Source organism: Neltuma alba, unplaced genomic scaffold (genome assembly GCF_004799145.2).
Source record: "Neltuma alba isolate B1F8T4 unplaced genomic scaffold, ASM479914v2 tig00012452_pilon, whole genome shotgun sequence".
Taxonomy (NCBI): domain Eukaryota; kingdom Viridiplantae; phylum Streptophyta; class Magnoliopsida; order Fabales; family Fabaceae; genus Neltuma; species Neltuma alba.
Window position 1 is genome coordinate 190,242 of NW_021636931.1, and position 15,389 is coordinate 205,630.

General features: G+C 35.4%; 1 pseudogene; it reads right to left on the reverse strand.

Moving 5' to 3' along the window:
- Window positions 1-4,762: 4,762 nt before the first annotated feature.
- On the reverse strand, window positions 4,763-14,493 carry LOC114727173 (calmodulin-binding receptor kinase CaMRLK-like; annotated as a pseudogene).
- Between the last annotated feature and the right edge of the window lie 896 nt (window positions 14,494-15,389).

Sequence of the window (15,389 nt, forward strand, 5' to 3'; positions counted from 1 at the left end):
TTCTTGTACTAACTTTGGATCACACTTATATTTGATTTGGTAGTGGACCTTCCTTTTCCATGACTTCTTTTCTTATATGTGGAATATCATATTTATTAGAACCTCTTTCCTTTATGATTTCTACCATGCAACTTTGTAGGCAGCTTAATTATTCTTACTGGCCAAGAACAAAAAGATGATGACACAGATAGATAGAAAGAGAAAGAGGATATTCCCTTTCATTACAAAGAATAAGCCAAACAAGCAGAACTCAGAGCAGAACACGACTTCTATTTATATAGATATGATTACCATAGAAGTCATAGTCTCAAAATTATAAATGAAGCAGATAAAATTAAAACTTAGTGATGGGGTAGCAGCATATATATATATATGCAAGTAATAATTGTACCATATATAACAAAAATACAGATAAAAATATTCCAAGTCATGCGAATGCAATGTCAATCTAAAGATATAATTGGGTACCATTAGTTTCGGGTGCATGAATGTGTTCCATTCGTTGTTCAGCATCATGTTCAAAGTTTGAAATTTCCACTGAATGAACTTCCAATCCACTTCCTGAAATTGACTAGGCAGTTTGTTTAGGTCCAGGAGAAACTTACCTGAAAGTTATCTCTCTCAAGGCCAACAAAATTAGTAACCAAATTAATGACATAAAAGCGAAGTGATTATAGAATTAGCAATCAAACTATTGACTTAATTATGCTCAAAAAGTTCTTAGTCTTTGATTAAGATAACAATAAGCTGTAAAGTCCTAAAATCATATTAATGCCATCACCTGTTTTGGATTCACCAATTCCTTCACTGTTCAAATCCAAGTTTGTGGGCATTGAGTGAGATTGATTCTCAGCAGCGACCATTTATAGCAAGCAAGTAGGATGCCACATGCACTTCTAGGGAGATAAGCTAGTAATCTTATCGGCGACACTAAAAGGACAATCAAGACAAAAATATGTGAATGAATCTTAAGTAAACACATTAAATCAATAAAAACACATCGAACGGTAGAAGTTCTTAGATCAATGAAAATCTGAAATCACAAACCAAAAATTGGAAATCAAAAGTCTAGAATAAGAGATCAGTCTGTGCTGTCAAGCGGAGGTTTGAAGCGGTTGGAAGAATGCAATGAATTTATAAAAACAAGAAAATCTAAAATCTCAGCTAAAAAAAATCTGAAATCACAAAGTAGAAATTAGAAATTGAAAATCCAAAGAGATCGATCAGTGCTGTCAAATTGAGATTTGGTAAGGGCGATTAGGTATTGTGCGGGGCTATTTTTTAAAAATTTTATAAGGGTATTTTTGGAAAATAGGTGATATTTTTTAACCAGTAACTAATTTAACTAAATTCCTTAATATCTCTAAATTAGTAAACTGAGTCTTATAATTAGGACCGGATGTAGTATCATATTAACTAATTTAAATAATATTCTTAATTGACTCAAATTAGTTTATTAGGTTTTACATTAAGAACTGAAGGAGTATAATTTTTTAACTTAAAATTGAATCTATTTTGGAGAAATTGCAAATCAAGTATTTTGTAAAAAAAAAATGCTGTCAATTGCAATCCAATTATTGTCAAAACGTGTGAAAGCGTTGTAACAAGCCTAATTTGTGATTTCGTAATTTCCACTGTTTACTTTTGTTTTTTTTTTGTTACGATTTTTCCATCTATCTTTCCTCAAGAATAAGACTCAATTATATAACTAATGTCCTAATCACAAAATTACTAGAAAAATCCACTCGTTCATAATTTTTTCAATCAAAAGATCAAGATTTAGAAATATAAATAATTGTATAAAAATATGCACGTGGAACAAATAGCAAAGACAAATTACACAATAAAAGGCCTAACAAACCCCGGGGGGGGAACCAAAGTACCAAAAAGCTCAACTAGAGAAGCCCCTCAATCCTAGCAACAACTCATTTCTGGGTGGTCTTAAGCCAACCACACTCAAAGCTCTAATCAAAAATGGAGCCATTAGACCTTTATATATATCGAGAGTCACTCGCAATTTCCATAGCGTTCACTTTCTACCACTTTGTCAATGAAATAAAAAATGGAGCCATTAGACCTTTATATGATCGAGAGTCGCTCGCAATTTCCATAGCGTTCACTCTCTACCACTTTGTCAATGAAATTATACTGACTTCTGTTTCCTTGGAAATCTTCCTCTTCCCATGCAATGCCCTGCCAAGGATTGTTATTCCTCAAAACCGTTCCAAATAAGAAAACTAATAAACTTTTTAAGTTTTATTTATATGTCAGCCTTCTATATTTACAAGTAACTAGAGTTATATGTAATTGATTTTATTTTAAAAACTTTGTGTAATTCTCCCTGGAATACACGTGTGCATATATAACTTTTGATATCAACTTACATTGCATAATTTGAAGGGGTTGATTAACCCTATATTGGCCAAGACAAACCTTTAAGCCAATGACCTAAATAATATTTGATCACTCCCACCTGTCACTAGGAATTGAAGAAATTTTTAAAGTACTCCTCCGGTCCTCAATATAAGACCCAATTATTAAGTTGATTTTGGTCTTAAATATAAAACCCATTTCTTATATTTATCAATTTTTTCTAAATTATTCTTATGAATACTCCCTCAACTATAAACAAGTAGAAGAGGGGGAGAGGATATTAGGGAAGATGATTATGGTATTTTAGAAAAAATATATCATATTTTTTATAATTAACTAACTTATCTAATTTTGTTAATCTAATCAAATTAGTTAAATAGATCTTATATTAAGGACCGGAGGAATATTTTGTATTCTAACTTCCTTAATCTAATCAATTGTGAGCATGAATTTTGTACACAATCACGCAATAATAATTTACTTAATTTCATTTCGCTCTAATCAATTTCTTTTCTTTGAATTTGTCGATCCCCTTTTGTTCAGATGAACAGTCGAAGATGTGGGGATAAGTTACTGAAAAGCGAGGAATCAAAGCAAATCTCATTCATGTGTTAGAAATTAACTTTAATCAAAAGCTTAAAGGCACTGGATCCCATCATGAAGCTAGAAATGGCCATTTTTTTAAAGTAAAAGAAAAGGTTACATAAAAAAAGAGGTTGGAATCTATGAGTCAGATCTTGATGTTATGCTGTGAAACATGAAATAAAGCAAAAGAAAAGCAGTATAAATCCAATACTAAAGCACTCCCGCATCAAGTGCCAGGGATCTTAGAATTGAATCTAGGTTTTTTTTTTTTTGCCAACTTAGTGTGAATATAATGTTGTGATAAACGTTAAAATAAAATATTTTTGTGCATGTTATAGTTATGATACTATACCATTGCAAAATATCCAAAAATCATTGCAACTGCTCAGTTCAAAATTCTTTTATTTTGATTTTAAGGAAAGATCATTTTCTGGATACTTATATTTTAACTCAATATTTAATTAGGTATATGTAATTTTTTCATTCTTTATTTTTTGATATACTTTTCACTTTTTATCCTTTAATTTTGTTCTATTAACACTATTAATAGGACTCAATGGTGTTAACAAAGTAACGCTAAAAGATTTAATCAAAAGAGAAAAATATAAAAATATCAAATTAAAAATTAAAAGAATGAATAAGTACATGCATGATTTAATAAGTACTCTTGAGCGGAATTAATTAATATACAATTAAAAAAGAATAGAGAAATAATTAAAGTCTTAAGAAAATGTGAGGGAATCTCAATAATTTCGAACCAATATATGATTCCGCATTTACACGCAGGGGCTTATTAGCATGCCTGGGCAAGCAGACCAACTAGGATAAAAGCTGAAGTGCAAAACTGCTGAAGTGCTAATACTACATCCACATCTAACTGCTCCCCAAGCCTGGGGAAAGGAATATTCTTTCCCAAGGAAGAATTAACTAATTTAAAAGAGAACAAAGGAAGGAGGGAAAAAGGCCGAAAAAAGGAGCAAAAGAAAAATAGAAAAATAAAAAGGAAAAAGCCAAAAAGGAGAGGCAAAAAGTGAATAATGTGAGTGGGATTATCTGCACTATGCCCACAAAAAAAGAATTAGGGAAATTTTGTTAAAATAGCCTGTTTAAAAATTTAATTAATTAAAAAGACTTAAATTAAACGAATATAATGGAGGAGTACTACATACAAACACGGCCTAGGGTTCTCCCCACTCATCAAGATGAATATTGTCCAGATTGTAAATATAAGAGGCAAATAATAATTTATTTTAGCTTTAAATATAAAATTTTAATTGATATTTTCTTTGAATTTATAATTATTTTTAAAAATATTTTTATACTAATATTAAGAAAGTTTTCGATTAAAAAAGATATTTTAAAAAATTAATATATTTATTACAAATAATTAATTTAACTAATTATTTTATTTTTGTCAATTAACTATTTAATTCTTATATTAAAAGTATAAGAATTAGTAATAAATTAGAGTAAGCATGTTGGATTAGAGATTTTGTATTTGTAAGAAATTTGATATGAGATGCATGTTACACTGTATTTTTTTTTTTAATACACAACGCGCTGTAAGGTCTTTTACTACTTCCATGTACAGAATAAATCTTAATCGTCACACGAATGCTCCTCTGGGAGCAAGAATTTCCTCCACGCCATATGATGCCTACAACAAATTTTACAAAATGAAAAATGTATACTTGAGGATTAAATTGTGTATTTTTTAAGGGGGGAAAAACAAAAGAAGCAGAAAAATATTACCAAAAAAAAAAGATGCAGAAAAAAAAATTATGGAGAACAAGTTGTTTAGAATTTAGACTAGAGATTGATGGAGTCCACCGCAAGGATGAATGTCTTTGAGCAACCCCAGGACCTGCCGCATCGTGGGCCTCTTCACCGGTGACGCTGTCGTACACAAGAACGCCACTCGAAGGCTCTCTGCCATCTCCCTCTCCGACTCGTCGCCCTCATCTCTCAGCCTCTCATCCAACACGCCCACCCCATTTCCTTCTTTCACCATCTTCCTCACCCACACGATTGTCTCCACCATGCCGGCCCTTCCCGTTAAGAGCTCCATCAGCACGACACCAAAGCAGTAAATGTCTGTTTTCGTTGTGCAATTCGACTTATCTTGCTGCCCAATTTTTCAGAACCCAAAATCCGCGATTCGGGGCTGGAAGTCGTCGGCTAGTAAGATATTAGAGGTGACTAGGTGGCCATGTACGATGGGCTTTGATCCAGCATGGTGGAGATATGCCAGGCCACGTGCTATCCCAACAGCAATATGATGTCTTGTTCGCCAACTCGTGGTTTCCAATGAGGACGCCTGTGATCTGACACTGTTTTGAATCTCCCAAGTGTCGCTACCCCAATCCTCCACGTTAGTAGTCCCCATTGGCAGCTCATGAAGCCACCTTCCTAAATTGTCGTTCGGCATGAACTCGTACAACACCAACTTCTCTTTTCCTGAAATTGCAATAAACATAATCAAATTTTAATTTTAATTAAATTCACCACATTTAATTATACTCATATTTAAGCAAATTTCTCAATTAGGCCAAACATGAATCAAGTTTCCCAACTTCCATAATTTTTTCCAAAAAAAAGATTAATATTAACAAAAAAGTTTTGTTAGGCTAAAACCATTTGAAATATTTTGCTTATTTCCAGAAATAGACATTTCAATTCCGAAACCAAAATGTACGACAGGACAGACACGAATTCCTATACGTAATCATTACAAGTGTAGATTTAGGGAAAATGGGTTCACAACAAGTTAGGGTATGTTTGGATTGGCGTTGGGCAAAACTGACTTCTAGCTCAACTGACTTTTGTAACTGAAGTTAGAGTAAAAGTCAGTTAGAGTATGTTTGGATAGGTGCTTTTGAAAAGTCAATTGAAAAAGCTGAAAGTTGTTTGGATGATGAATAAAAAAGTTAGTTTAGGTGTAAAATGACTAAAAAGGGCATGTACTTTATTGAATAGTAGTTTTTAAAATTTTATGTTTTTAATTTGATAATAGTTTAAAAAAAAGTATAAAATTATTATGATAAAACATAAATAGTTTATTTGTGAAATTATGAAATAAAAATATTTATTACGGAGAAAAAAATTAAAAACACATCATAGATAATTAATGAAATATACATAATGGACAAACATGAATATAAATTAAAATTCATTTGGTCTCTAATTAAAGTAAATGAAATCACATAACTAATTAGATAGTAAGCTTTGCACAATTTGGTCCCTAATTGAGTCACGAACACGATTCATTTGTGCGGCAGATGTTAAACTTGACGAGGATGCCTCACCAGCTGCATGATTATTGTCTTCATCTATTACACTTCCATGTTCAGCTTCTATAAAGTGATCATCAGTTGGAGAATTTTGCCTGATAAAATTATGGACAGCCATTGTTGCACAAACTATGCAGACCTGTGTTTGAAACTTGAATCTGGGCATATTTTTTAAGATTACAAAGCTTTTCTTCCACACTCCAAAAGTTCTTTCAATAGCGGATCTCAAACTTGAATGATAATAATTGAAGGCCTCATTCTGATTTGTAAATCCTGGGTGACGATTAAAGTCTGGGAGATGATAGCGTTCACGTCTGTACGGGCCAAGGTATCCCATTTGTGATGGATAACCAGCATCAACCAAATAATATTTTCCTAAAAAATCATGACTCAATTATGTTAAGGTGAAAATAATACAAGTGAAGCTGAATTTAAAAATAATTAATTTGGAAATTAAAGAAATATACCTTCAAGTGGATGAGGGAAATTCATGGATGGAGTTGAGATAGCAGAATGAAAGACACGAGCATCATGTGCACTACCTTCCCAGCCCGCCAACACGAATGTGAAGCACATATTCCAATCACATACGGCCATGACATTTTGACTAGGAAATCCCTTCCTATTGATATATTTGTCTTGCCTAGCTTGACTAACCGTACAATGTATGTGGGTACCATCAATTGCTCCGATTGCATCCCTAAAAAATGGAAAGTATCGTGGATCATTTGCTATTTTTGGGTGACAATAGGAAAATGTAGGATCAGTTGGCCTGATATTTTCTCGAGATAAATTGAGGCAAGCAGCCAACACTCTATGAAAATGCCGACTGACAGTTTCTCCTGAACGCTGAAACCTTTCCTGAATCATCCTATTACACTGACCATGCGCAATTGTATTCAAGAACATGGCAACAGATTCATGGACACCTATGTACTTAGTATTTTGTAACCCATGTTCAACCAATTTAGAACATAACTGATGAAATGTCTCTATGTCCATTCGAAACATATCCTTAGACCGTCCTTCATGCCCATCTAAAAGTTCTTGAACCCACAAATAACCAGTCTGTTCACTAGTTCTACATGGCTGTTTGCACAGAAAAGGTGTCATATACTGACCCATTAACACACTTAGCTCTGATAATTGTGTTGTCTGTTCATGTAAAGCGGGAACTAATTGAGACAATTCATCTCCCCAATCATCCTCCCAACCCTCGCCCCAACCCTCCGTTGAATCAGACATAATAAATGTGTGTTACCTGTGAATAGATAAATACTAAAGGTAAGTAAAAATTTTCACAAAAAAGAAAAGAAAAGAAAAGATAATACACAAATTATCATTAAACTTTAACATAATAATTAAACATAGTCATGAAACATACAATATTAAACTTAGTCATTAAACATAGTCACGAAACACACAACATTAAACCTAGTCATTAAATACATCGTCATAGCAAATAATACATAATACAACATTAAGGTAGAAAAACAGAAGTCATAACAAGTCCCCTGGCACAACTCAAGGATTCTTAGGTGCAGCATACGGCGGTGGATTTTCAGCATTGTGCTTCAACCAAGCCACTAATACCTTCCGATTTTCTCTCAGACCAGCATATATGTCCCTGAAAGTCTTGTTTGCCAGCAGATTACAACACATGACACAAAAATGAGTGTCATTGACAATTTCCTCCATACTCAACAAATCAGCAGTCAGCTCAGTAGTGTTATCACTATTGGAGATTTTGTTTATTGCCGCTGCTGTACTAATGGAAGCCTTCTCAATCGAGCTTACTGCATCTGCTATTCTTTTTGTCGCTGGCATTTTTTGCTTCTTGTATTTATCCAACCCTCCACCTCTCTTCCTCTTTCCTTGGCTCCCTGAACCACTAGGTATATTGGGTGTAGTGTTTGATGTGTTTGCAGTTAAATTGATACCGTCCAAATCATCCAAAACTCCTGCACGGCGTCCAGTGTCAACACCTATCAGCCCGTCTTCACTGTCCCCTGAACCTTCTTCCCAATCCATTGTGGGTCGGTAATCATTTGGCTGATCAGCCCTCTATGGCTCAGGCTGGGTCGAAGAAGGTGACCACATATCCTGTCCTGATGCCATAGTGCCCTTGAATATAGTTTCCAATTCAGTCCGGAACTTTAACCCATGCTGCCTAAACTTTTCGTATGCTGGATTTTCCTGCAAAGCCAAAAGTAAACAAAAGTTAAATTATTTTCAAAAGTCATTAACTGCTTAAAAATTAACAGAAGCTAGTTCATACCCGCTTCTTTCTCTCCCACCACTCATCAGATGCCACCACTGTGTTCCTTTCAGGGTCCCACCCTATACTGGTCTCCTTACCAATTAGCTGCTCAAATGCCTTCCACTCTTTTCTCAAGTTATCCAACCTATTTTTCAGCTGTCTTTTCTCATATCCTCTCCCTGTCTTTTCATTGAATGTTTTGTGAATGATGTCCCAGCCTTGCTTTGTAAACGAGGATCCTTGACGATGTTTGCTATGCATATTTTGAGAAAAACACCAGTAGTGCTTACATCCCAATGCGCTTTGCCTCTATCGTTACTCATTGTTCTTGATGAAATTAAAAATGTATCAAATCCACAATAAGTTTAGAATCAAGCAGTAACACACAGGAATAAACCCACAATTAACAGTGTCTGCCTAAACTTTCTGTTTAGAAGCAATCAATCAATACATTTTTAAAGTAATAATGTTTATATATCTTATCCACTTTATTCACCATAGGGCAACCTAACCACATCCCTCTTCACCAAGATCACAAAATTCTAAATGAAACCCCTAAATAATAAGTCTCACATATTCTTAAGAATGATATTTTGAAAATAACAGAATTTACAACATGCTAAAACAAATTAGAAAAAAAAACTATTTTATATTCTGAAAAAGGAAACCAAATTCGATGTTAAACCCCGGTCACAAATATGACATTCAAGATTGAATTATATTCCTACAATGGCTCCTAACAGCACAAACAACACAGGCAAACGTAGAGAAGCAGTAGCACCGAGTCATTGTACGTGAAGCAAATTCATCACAGATGGCAAATTCATCATGTCACGTTCACCGAAGTGGGTGGCAACAAAACGTACCTCAGACGCATGTTTTACGCACCGCATCACTACGGTAGCAACTCCCATCCGGTGGCAGGCCGGAGGAGCCATGTCAGGGTAAGAGCCAAGGCTTCGCCACCTCACTTCACCCAGTGAGAACCCCTGATCATGGTGTCGGAATTACGGCCATCTGACCTTAACAAGCTCTGATACCAAAAATGTAACACCTCACGTAATTATGTCAATATACGCAGTAAAATATTTAATTTTAAAATCCATACATATTTTTAATACTGCAATTCATTTAAAATTTCAAAACCTTTCAATATAAACTATTTGTCTTATAGTCATGGCAAATAAAAATATAACATATCATGTGCTTGAGGAGTACAAAAGCCTTCACGGCTCACTCCATTGGTGCCTTCCCTTGATTCCTACTAGATACTTCGCCTGAAAAATTGTTAATATAAGGGATGAGCACAAACGTCTCAGTAACTACTGAAATTCTAACCTATACAAGCAAACCATATATGATAAACCAAAAAATCCGTTTATATGTGTGTATATAGATATATCAAAAAAATCACGGATTCGAGACATTCAATTCAATTTCATTTCTTTCTCAATAATGTACCAGTATCATTTTTCCAATATATCCAAAAATAATGCAATATGCTGCCTCCCTTATATCACCGTCCACCCTTATACCGCGGACTGGAGCCATAGGCTAACACATAGTCCGATAGGAACTAATCCATTTTACTGAATTATTCCAAGCTCACCGATACAAGAGATATATCCGGCCAAAGATATAGAGCTCAAGTTCGGACTATGGCTCCCCTCCTTTGTGAATAGGGAGGTGTCCCATGTCCCACAGCTCCAATGAATTCCCGGCCAAAGGAAAACATGGAAGAAGGGGCCCTGACAAGTGCCATCCACTGTGCACCGAGTGATGGCATACCACGTGGTAATTTCATATCCATGCAATCTCCTTCTATCCTTAGCCCAACAATGCATGTCAGATGCCAATAATGTTACATCATAAATACTTCCTCAAATATATTAAAAATAAGATAGCAATAAAACTTATATACCATTTAATAGCAATTCATGATATTTTCATAGCTATTAATATATTTAAATATTGATCATAATTACTAGCAACAAATCTTAATAAAATCACATCATGTAACATACCAAAACATTTATTTTACAAAAATCATAATATTATATTTCAGGAATATAATAATTAGTAAATCCACAATATAATCATACACAATTCACGAGTACAAGAAAGAATTTTCAGAGTTACCTGGTACTCTTTAGCTTACAAATATTCACACAAAGATTACTCCAAAATTCTCAAGTCTACAAAAAGCACATAAATATTTATTAATATAAACTCAGAACTTCTCCAATGCTATTTTAAAGTTCTAAGACTACCCTCTAAACCAAAATTATATTAACTCTCCCAAATCTAGGCATTTATAATAGATATTATTTTGAAAATAATTTACATATAAGGCTATTTAAATTTAACAAAAGTATATATATATTTTTATTACTCAAAATCTAAATATTTTATATTAAAATTCTCAATTATTTATTATAATCTCATTTAAAATTTTTCCTCAAACCAAACAACTTCTTTTTAAATTATAAACAAACTGTAGCTTTATCTAATTTCACAAAACTCAATTTACAATTTTTCAAGCCTTCAAAAATTATTTTAAAAAATATACCTCTAACTTATTCAATATTTAAACCGATTAAAACCTCAATAATATATTAAATAACTCATATAAATTATTTAACTCAAATTTAATCGGTAAAAACATATTACAAGTCTAATTAACAAACTTTTCAACTAAAATCTTAGTTTAAAATTCTCAAAATAATCATTCAACAAAAATAAACCGATTAAAATTCCTTAATAATGTATCTTTAAATTTCTACGGTCATATATTGTCAAAACTCTGTATTTATTCTATACTCAAACGGTAAAATTTTCTTTAAACATGATAATGATACTAAAAATATAAAGCTATAAATATATAGGAAATATTCATTAAGAAAATTTGACAACAAGAAATAGTTTGGTGTACCTAAATGATCTCCAAAACCGTCAGGTACTCTGCAATTTAGCTTTCTCTCTTCTCCTCTCCGCTTCTCCCTCTCTTCTCTCTTCCTTCACTCTCTTCCTCCTCCGTCTCCTCTCCCCCTCTTTATCATATTCTCCCCCAACTACCCTATTCCATTACCACCATCCTTTCCCCCTCCTTTTTCTTTCTTTATTAATTACCCCCCCAAATTCCTCTTCTTTGTCTCCAACTTTCCACCGAAATCGGTGGAAAGTTGTCTCTTTTTTTTTTTAATAAAATAATATTATATATATAATTTATTTATTTATTTATTTATTTTTTTAATTTTTTTTTTTTTTAGAATGTTACACATCACATTCAAGGTTAATCAAAAATGGGCAAATTCATCAGATACTACAAGAGAATTAAAACCACAAACCAATGTCAGAGGAGCAGACAAGTTCGAAGCAGGGTGAAGCTAAACGGACAGAAGCAGTAGCAATCGAAAGGCACAAAACTTCCCTCTGCTTTCACAGTGTATCTAAACGAAAAGGAGAACAACAATCAGAACTCAAACATAATTGGAGCTGCGAATTGGAGCTAAATTGGAACAACAATCAGTCCAGCTCAAATATATATATGTATATATGCATCACACACGGTGACCTTACTTGCGAATCGGAGCTGCGAATTGGAGCTGCGAGTTGAAGACCTTCAACCAGCCCCAAGCAGAAGAGAGTGACGGAGGGAGAAGTGCCGACTTCAATGGACACGGTAAATCGAATGGAGCAGAACAGAGTTGAAGATTTGCGTCCAAGTTGAGGCAGCCACGGTAAATCGACTAGCAAAAATCAAATGGAGCAAAGATGGCTGGATCTACGGGAAGCACGGTAAAGCTCAACAGATCCGGTGAAACTAAAAAACTAAGGATGAAATGAAGATCTGGGAGAAGACCACACCAATCTGCAGCAAATCGACTCCAGCTGATCTCTGGCACATCCAACAGCAAACGAAATTGCGAGCTCGGTCGAACAACCGGAGGACCACCTGAAATGGAAGAAGAACACGGGAGAGCGTGAGAGAGAAGAGCAGGGGAGAACGCTCGGCCGTGTGGGAGAAAATGGAGAGACTGAAGGAGGGAGAATCACCGGTGACAGTCACGGACGGAGAAGCGCCGGCGAGAGGGACGGAGGGAGAGCAGCCGGTCACGATGAAGATGAAAGCCTGGGGGTGAGCTCTACGGACGGAGGGAGTGACCTGAAATGGAAATGAAGGTGGGTTCGGCCGTTCGGGGGAGGGGAAATGGAGTGAGCGTTAATACTGGTAGGTCATATTTTTCAGATGCAATTAATGCTCCATAACGGTATATCTCAGTTTCAAATGCTCCAAAAGTAGCTCTGAGCTGCGTTTCCAGCGTTTACCATTTGGTTCAGAAGCTGGTTGCGTTAATTGTCCCAGCCAAACAATCATTTTTCCATTTTTCAGATGCAAACCTTGGTTTCACAATTTCCTAGGGCCGTTTAGCGTTTGGGATGGTAATCCAAACGAAGCCTTAGTGAGTGTGACATCGTCAGATTAAAACCCGTGAAGGCAATTAATGGGAGCAGGTTCAATTCAATTTCAGAATGTACGCTGCTTCTACCAAAAAAACAGAATTGAAAAAAAAAACAAGTAAAATTTGGAAGAAAGCATTTGGATTTGGGAACAGATGCAACCCGGCGCAGTACCTGCAATGCAGTAACCAGAGAGTCGCAGTACGTTTGGATGCTTCAGCTTTGAGAGTTCAATGAACAATTCAACCGCGTCGTCATGTTTGACGTCTCTGGCGTTCTCCAGAACCTTGATTGCCACGTGGATGTCTCCGCCGGCGGGTAAGACGGCTCTGTAGGGGGGCCACACCTCCCTTCAGCAAGCAGCGAGTCCTTACCGAAGTGTGATGTGGCCGCGATCAGGTCCTTGAAGCTCAGGTTCATCAGTGGCTTCTCGAACATCACGACCGGTGCCGATGATGGCTCCTTCAGATTAGCCACCCACGACGTACCTGTTTCGGTCTCAAAAGCAAACAGTCCGGATTTGTCCTTGAAAGGCAATGGAGGGACTGGTTTCGAGATGGCCCATTTGTTTTTCTTAGCCAATCGTCTCTTCCTGTAGATGCATAATACTGAAATACACACTAGAACAATGATGACTCCTGAAGCAGAGCAAACTGAGAGAATCAGTGTTTTAGATTTTGATTTGGGTCGTTTCGCACTGATCGAGTCTCGTTGCGGAGGGTGATGAAACGTCGACGTTTTAGAAGCGTTGTAATTGAAGTTATCACCGGCGTGAAGGAAAGCTGATTTGCCGAATTTCTTCTTGTACCCATCGAAGCTAAGTATGGCTTTGAAATTGTTGTGAGAAATGTTCAAGAAATGAAGGGTATGAAGACGAGGGAAATCAGAAGGAAAAGTACCATTCAACTCGTTATTTGAGAGGTCCAAGTAATTCAGCGACTTCAAAACAAAGATAGGTTTGACATTTCCTTTGATTTTACAGTTGGACAGGTCAAGGTAGTTCAGGTTGGTGAGCTTCTGAAACCCAAAAGGGAGGTATTTCAGATTGTTGTGAGAAAGGTCAAGAACTTTCAGCTTTGAAAACCCAGAAAGCTGAACATGGTTTGTGAACCTATTGTGTGAGAGATCAAGCGTTTGAAGAGAAGAAGCGAAGGAGCCATGAATGCTACCTCCGAACCTCTTATTGGAAAGGTTGACCTCCAGTAACCTCGAGCTTGCCTAGAACTAGTCAGGCACTTGACCTTGAAGAGAATTCCCAGAGAGATCAAGAACCTGCAAGTTTGAAACGTTCCTCAGAAACTTCCACGAAATAGGGCCACGAAGATTCTTGGAAGGAAGCCTTATGGCCCTAAACTGATCGACGTCGGAGCAGTGAAATAACCAAGAAACGTTGAATCCGGAGACTGATTTGAAGGCCTTGGACACAAGGTCGCCTTCTTCTTGACTAAGTTTGCAAGAGGAGGAAGAAGGTACAACAAAAGTAAGCAGAGCCAGAAGAATGAAGAACCTGAAAAAGGTTCTCATTTTAGCAGGAGCAAGTGAGCAACTCGAATTATTTTTGTCATATATACCCTGTTTGTTTCAGTGAGAGGCTTTGAGGGGGAGGGGGATGGGGAGTTGGAATTGAAGTGGGGCAGTTCGCGCGAATATAACGAATCGACGACGTCATGGTTGACGGAGAACTTAACAGCTCGGGAGAATGGGAAGAGGGTGAGGTGTTGACTGTTGACCATTGCACTTAACAAATTATTATAGCTTCTTCTTCTTCTTTTTTTTTTTTTTTTTTGCTGCAAAGCACTATAGCTTCTAATTACACGCTTATTTGTAGTCATGTGAATCGGGAGATATAAATACGTTTGAAAAATAAATTTTTTTTTCATCAGTGCTTGAAAAATAAATTATACTACTAGTATATTACAAATAATATATTTGTATATATATATTTATTTATGATGTGTAGTAGTTGCTGAGTAGTTAATCCATTATTTGTCATTTAAAAGAATAATTAATTACTACAAGACATGATGTCATGCGAATAAAAATTGGTAAATGTATTCCGCAAAGTTATGGATTTAAATCATAATCCATTGCGATAACTTTTTTCAAGGGGTAATCTGTGACTATAATCATCTCTATAATAAGTATTATTTGAGCTGTAGGACACATCCTAACCCTACTTTTTTTTTTTTTGCCAAACATCCTAACCCTACTAAATTTGTAAGATTAAACTTATTTAAAAAAATTTATAATTTTTTTTTTAAAAAAAACGATGTTATATGTATAATTTTATAAAGGAATGGTGCTGTTTTCCCCCCTGCAAAATAAGACATATGGTAGCGTTGAATTTAATTAGCAGAACTAACGAAAAAATGGACAGAGAGTTACGTTGCAGGAAATTGAAGTCCGAACGAATGTAGTAT